Genomic DNA, 7,542 nt, shown 5'->3' with positions numbered 1-7,542 from the left:
AAACTCTCGTCGGCAAATATTCGGTGTATGCGAGATTACCATCCTATCCCCAACCGACTAATGTTGCTGTGATGTAGTAGAAATTTGAAACGGGGCTAAGTTTGTAAATTTCCTCGCATTTGAGACAAGCGCGCCCTGAATACATGGTTCCCCCCTTCCTCTCTACCTTCCTTTTCCCCATTCGTACTCCGTGGGCGCCAAAACACCCTCTCCACCCCACCCTCCTCCGTCTGCCGCCTTCCGCCACCCCATCCACTGCCGTCCTCCTCCACCATGTCGAAGCTGATACCCCGACGCCGCCATCCATTACAAGAGATCGACCTCTCTCATCCACGGCTTCGGACCGGGATCCTTGCATCACGTCCTCTCGCTTCATCCCCACCGTCGTCCACCATGTCGGCGCCGCTCCTACGACCGTCTCGTCCACCGCGCCATGCCGCCACCGTCTACCCTCCTAGATCTGGTTCCACGCTGCCGACCGCCATCGCTACCGCAGCACCGTCAAATTCTCCGCAGATGCTTACACGATGTCGCACCAGAGGCGGTACTCTTTCGTATCTGCTCAACTTATTTATCACAGCAAGAAAATAGATCGCCACTGCTTTACTATGATTTCTTGTCTTGGTTGCGAAGTTGCCTTTGTCCGGTTTGCACCTTCAGATCCGACATGGCACGCTCAACACTATACTCCCAATGCTTATGGTTTTCCCCTTTTATATTCCACACTAGTTAAATCACAGTAGACTAAATTTCAAAATTGGGTCAGTCGATTTTTCAAAGCTTGCCGGAGTTCGTCGGTGCGAACGAAGGGGATCGGGTGGTTGTGGGGCCTCGCCGAACGAAGAGAACTCGACGCGGGTGGGGGTTGGGGGTGGGGGTGGCGAAGGAACATAGGCGGTGAGGGCTGCTGGTCCGGTCGGCGGCCCGTGCGGTGTTCTGTATGGGAAGAAGCAGAGACGAGGAAGAAGAAGGGTTAGGAGACATAGGATCTTCATCCAACCGCCTGAAATGGTCGAGAGACAGCTGGGAGTTGCATTCTTAATGCGCTCTGGTTCATCATGTGTGGGCACTGCGCAACCAACATTTTATTATCCAAAATCTGCTTGCTCTTCTTTACCATGTTCCTCTTCCGTTCTTCTTTAATATGTACTCTCTCCATTCCTAAATAAAAGTCTTTGTATATATTCCACCATGGACTACATATGGAGCAAAATGAGTGAATCTACACTCTAAAATGTATCTGGATACATCTGTATGTGATCCATAGTGGAAATCTCTACCAAGACTTATATTTTGGAACGGAGGGAGTATGATAGTAGTATAGTATGTTCCTTGTACTGAAGATGAGCAGGGACATTTGCAGTGTAGAGGTCTATACGGTCGGTTGTGATGGACACTTTGAGCCTCTTTGATTCGTAGGATCTTGTAAACATAGGAATAGGATTTGTAGTGGCCTGCCCACTTGAATCCTATAAGAATAGCAAGGAAATGCGGGGAGCTGTGTCGCCTTTGAGAGTTACACTAATATTAACAGTACCGCACCTTCACTTGAAGAGAGCTGGTATCCGAAGCCTTTCTAGTCGTACCGGCAATACTAGCACATATATTCCAGCAAGTTCCACTTTGCTGATTTTACTCTGATGCTTATGGTTTTCCCCGTTATATCTACACTATGATCTATGTAGCTGCTTTGTGTCGCACTAGCAGCAGTGCACTCTTGAAGCTAAACACTACAATGACTTACAAAATTGGCACCAAGGCATTGAGTGCCATTCTGGATGCAATGAAACTCATACGCTCCCCACCTGTTGATTCTTGTTCAGAATATGATCCTAATGACTATTCTAACCTCGAGGAGTCAAAGGCAGATGGCCTGTCCTGTTCACCCATCAAGGTGCCTGTTCTAATTTGGCAAGGTTTTATTGATTGCGGGTATCTTGCATATGTTGTCTTGCATTTCTTCTACTTTGTTGCACCGCCATCTGCTTAGTTTACTCATCATATATGTCGAGATGCCATGCCCATCCATTATCAATACATATTCCATCTGTCATCATACCATATTTTTTCACTCAAATGCGATTCTTGTGCATCAGACATCAAAAAGGAAGAGGGTGATTGCCGAACCTGAAGGAGCACCAGCAAAGTCCTTGAAAAACGTGGTGGTGCCGGAGAAATCAGACAACACCCCACTTATATTGGATGTACGACTAGTGACACAAAACGTAGGACCGACTCTAGCAGACTGTACACATACTTCACTGGCCACACCACTAACCCCACCACACAGGACCTGCACTCCAGCAAAAGGTATACCGATTTCATTTGCCATAGCACCAGCCGTACCACAGAAAAATCTCACTCCAGCAAAAGGTACAGCAAGTCCACCGGCTGAAGACCTATCCTAACTGCAGAGACGGCCAATTCCTGCAGATTGGAACCCCATTCCATTTATTCCTAGTTTAAAAGACAATGCTTTCAATGTTGTTAGGGACTACGTGCATATATTCCCATCATGGGAAGATTATAGTGAAGACAAACACCATTTTCACATCTTCCTGTCCAACTTACGTGTAAGTGTTATTATTCATGGTTATTACTTTCCTGTTTTCTGCTGATTGAACACATCAATGATTTACATTACATTGTTGTAACTAGGCGAGGGTCAATCTGGATAGTCATGACGAGCAAAGCTTGCCTGTGCTTTTCAAGGAAGCATTGCAGCAGTATCGGTGTTACCTGAGGAAATCACACTTTGATGGCAAGTCTATAAACGAATTTCCGGTGAAGTCTCCTGTGCTAAAATTTAGAAGACATTGAATGGAAAAACCTTGTTATGCACTGGTCTCGTTCCCAGGATGAGGTAATGTCTATGAAATCACATGACAATTTGAACTTCTACTTTTCCGCATGTGCCTTACGTATCTTTTTGCAGGAAATATGCTCAAAGAAGAATTCCGGTTTGAAAAGAACGGCAAGATATCGCAAATATGTTGCCCGCTGCTTTGCTCTTGTTAGTACCTGTTGTCCTATATCACTGTACTTGCATACATACCTGGTTCATTATGTGACAGCAGTATGCATGATAGCTTGCTTATCAATTGCTCGCTCCAAATTATCTGATCTGTATGAATGGTTACATTAGTGTAGAATATATCCAATGCCAATGTTCTTTTTAGCTCTGCATTGTTCTTGTAAGTACATGCTGTCCTTTATCAGTGTGCTTATAATGACAGGTAGTTGTTCATGTACCATCACTCTGCAGCTTATTTTCCTTTGCCCTCCATTTTCTACACATCAGATCTATATTTACTCTTACCATAAGGTTGGTACTGAAGAAGTTTAGCTGTGCATTGCTCTTGGTTGTACCTTTTGCCTGTATCGCTGTACTTACATTTATAGCTACTTGGTTATGTAGCATCACTCTTCATCTTATCTTAAATATTCTCCATTTTTTTGTATATTATCACATCTATATTTACTCTTAACAAAATGTAGAATAAAGGCAATGCTTAAGAAGAAGATTATGTGGTAAACTTCTTGAATTGCCTCCCCCCCCATCAGCATGGACAAGGCCTTTATAGAGCCTGTCTTCATCAATAATGTAAGTTTGTCCTTCTCAAGCCTTCAAACTTTGTTGTATATATTTGGTTAGGCATGACTGCAACAGCTGTTTATTTTTGGTGTTTCCATCAAACTGCATGTTTAAAGTTTATTATGTAGTTCATAAACAAAAGTTTGTCCTTCTCAATTTAAGTTTTCAGTTGTACAACCAAGTTCCTTCTTCATACCATGTAAATTAAACTATACAGAGCAAGTGATCTTCTTTTGCACTGCATGTATGCTTCTGTTCTTCATCTGTAATCCAGTGGTGTGGTGAACCTACCCACTACAGCACAACGTCATATTCTGCAATGTCTTAACTATGAACAATGTCATATCATTCTACTATTATTTAAACCATCTCTTTATTTGCCAATCTAAAATGGGATAAATTGATAGCACACTAACCATTGATACTTATGAGTTCTTGATCTGTAATTCAGTGGTGTCGTGAAGCTGCCAACTCCTTCACAATGTCATTTCCTGCCATGTCTTGACCTGAACAATACCATATTGTGTTAATGCAATTTTAAATTGTGTCACTTTATTCGTCAGTAAGGAATGTGATGAATTGTCAGCACTGATACTTTTATGTGAAAAATTTGTCATCTGTCTGCTTGTTTATCTTTCAGAGTGAGGAAGATATAAGTGTTGAACAAGCGAAGTCTCATCATCTTGCTCAGCTGCTTGCGTTGCAGCTCCCCAGCAGGGCTAACCTTTCTTGAACTCCATTGAAGTGCTGTCGGTTTTATATATTATTTTGTCGACGTGTTTATTTGCACTGGTGGCAATCTTTGATGCCCAGTGTATGTAATCTGTTGTCTGCTTGTGCTTTATTATCATAGTGGCGAACTTTGATGCCCAGTGGATGTAATATGTCATAATTTCTTTATTGTATAGTCTAGGTTTTTTCTTATTCACGATGCTGCAGTTATTTTACTGTATATATATACTGTCTTCGCAGTAAACCGGCCAAACAGTAAAATTACGGTACATAATCGGGCCGTCATGCAATCACGATGTAGGTTGGGCCTGAAACGTGTCGAACAGCTCACGGGCCGGTAGCAGCCCGAAATGGACCCCGGCCCATGATTGTGCGAATCAAATCACGGGCTTTTAATAGGCCAAAATTGTCTCGATCCTTGTTTGGCCCAATCAGATATCGGCTACGAGCAGGCCGGATGCAAACCGGGCCGTAGTTAGGCCCAACTATATGACGGGCTTTTAATAGGCTGAAATTAATATAGGGCCGAAATGTTAAATGGGCCCTTAATAGGCCGAAACTAATATCAGGTTGAATTACTAAGTGGGCCTTTAGCAAGTGGGCCCAAATGCATAGTGTCCAGTTGACGGGCCGAATCTGATATGGGCCATAATTGAGCCCAAAGCCTCTTAAAGTGCCAGACCTGATCTGGGCCGTAATTTGGCCCAGAACGTGGTAGGATTTTAATGGGCCGGATCTCATATGGGCCATTATTAGGCCCGGAACATGGCAGGCCATTAATGGACTGGATCAAATATGGGCCGGCATTTGGCCCAAAACATGGCAGCTACTTAATGGGCCTACCTACTAGGGTCCTCAAAATCTTGTGGGCCTACGGCTGGGTCGGCCCATTAATGTCGGCAAAATCTCGTGGGCCTTTAGCTGGTATGGCCCATTATGATCTGCAAGAATCTTGTGGGCCTTTACCTGGGCCGACCCATTATGGCACACAAAAATCTTGTGGGCCTTTACCTGGGCCGGCCCATTATGGCCCACAAAATCTTGTGGGCCTTTAGCTGGGCCAGCCCATTATGGTCCGCAAAATCCCGTGTGCCTTTAGCTGGGCCGGCCCATTATGGTCCGGAAAAACTTGTGGGCCTTTAGTTGGGCCGGCCCATTTAAACTTGATGGGCCGGTCCATGTGTCAACATATCATTGGCGCGTCTCGCCCGTTGGATGAGTGACACATGTGCCAACGCGGACCTGACACGTGTTTCCTCCAGCCAATGATGATTTTACACATGGAATATCCCCATTGGTTGGGGATGTTATCGGGTTATCGGATCCAAAACCCGACCCGATAGCTTAACAACGTTCCGTTACGGTGGATGCCACGTGTCGGTCACCCTTGACGAAAGCACTTCTGTGACGCGCAATTTATCATCATGGAAGTGGACCCTTTCATGATGATAATTTTGGTAATGTCATGGAACACTTCTACGACAGCACAGGTATGACTATCTTGATTCTGTCATAAATTTGTCATGGATGTACATGCATGACAAAAAATGCAACCTACTGTGACAAACACGTATCATCACAGAAGTGTATTTTTTTTGTAGTGCCTTGATTCGCAAGTGGGCCTTGTTGCTTTTCATCCTAGTTGCAAGTCCTCCCTTGACTTGCAACTGGGCATATAGTTGTTTCATCCCAGTTGCAAGGTCACCCTCGAATCGCTAACTAGGCCTTGTAGTTTGGTTTTTGTCCCAACAACAAGTCTACCCTCGACTTGCAACTGGACATGTAGTTGTTTTTGTCCCAGTGGCAAGCCCGTCCTCGACTCGTTACTTGCCCGTAGTTGTTTTCACCTGAGTTGCAAGCCCACCCTCGACTCGCAACTGGGCTCTTTTTTTTGTTCTCCCAATTGCTAGTCCACCCTCGACTTGCAAATAGGCATTAGTTGTTATTGTCTCTGTTGCAAGCTCACCATCGACTTGCAACTGGGTCCGTAGTTCGTTTTTCGTGTCAGTTGCAAGTCTGCACTCAACTCACAACTGGTCACGTAGTTTTTGTGTTGTCCCAGTTGCAAGTCGATCCTGAACTTGCAACATGGTTGTAAGTGCATCTAGTGCCACCCCTAGTTGGTTTTGGAGTATTGACGACAAACGTGGTTGAGGGACTAATGTGTTTGTGAGAATTGTAGGATAACACATGTAGTAGTCCCTCATTGACTCGGTTTACCTACCAGGGATGACCCCTTAAAATGTGTGAAGACATTGAAGACAATGGTGGTTCGTGAAGACATTCATGATGAAGATTATGATGTGTGAAGATATTCACTTGAATACTATGGAGGGCGAAGACATAGCTGTTTCGTAGTTTCCTTTCTTCTTTGTTGAGTCATAGGAACCACCGTACCGTTAAGTGGGGTTCAAGTGAACAAAGTCAGAGTGACTAATGTGATGCTCAACCAAATCCTATGTCTTCGAGCGAAGACAATAAGAGTAAACTTTACCCAGACCTGGATGAGTCAGCTTTGCTTGTAGCCCAGGGTCATTTCAGACATATCAGTTTGGGTTGCCTCCTGGCTATAAATAGCCCACCCCCTACACCATAAATTGGTGGTTGCTTAGAGTTAGTGCATGACTTTTGTCGTTTGAGAGCAACCCACCTCTGAAGCATTTGAGAGAGAGATCCTTGCGAGGACAAATCCCAAAACACCCAGAGCCAAAGAGTGTTAGGCATCACTGAAGTCTTTCTGTCCACGTTATCTGAAGACTTATTACAGTTGAGGACTGTGAATCCTCCAGACAGTTAGGCATCGCGTTCTGAGCGTCCAAGAGTCATTATGGATTGCCGGTGAACAAAGTCTATGAAGGTTTGGAAGTCTACCTAGAACACTTACCAGAGTGATTGGGCGAGGACTGGGTGTCCTTAGCTCAAGGGGAATAAGGTGAAGATCCGGTCTTCTGAGTTCAATCCCAACCTCCCTAACCAGACATACAGTTATCACAACAACTAGAACTGGTCTACCAAATCCTTGTCTTCACCAAGCAACTGGTTCTATCCGCTACACTCCTTACTTTACAGTTTGTCTTCGTGAAGTCATTGCTTGCCTGCCTGATTCATTTGACTTCATTGTGTAAAGGCGTTTATCTGGTTAGCTTCATACTATCTTCCATACTGATCATGTCTACCTAGTTGCAGTTAGTATTCATGCTTTCACTGTATTGTAT

The sequence above is a fragment of the Triticum aestivum genome, chromosome 2B (assembly GCF_018294505.1).
Source record: "Triticum aestivum cultivar Chinese Spring chromosome 2B, IWGSC CS RefSeq v2.1, whole genome shotgun sequence".
NCBI lineage: Eukaryota > Viridiplantae > Streptophyta > Magnoliopsida > Poales > Poaceae > Triticum > Triticum aestivum.
This window is presented reverse-complemented; position numbering follows the sequence as displayed.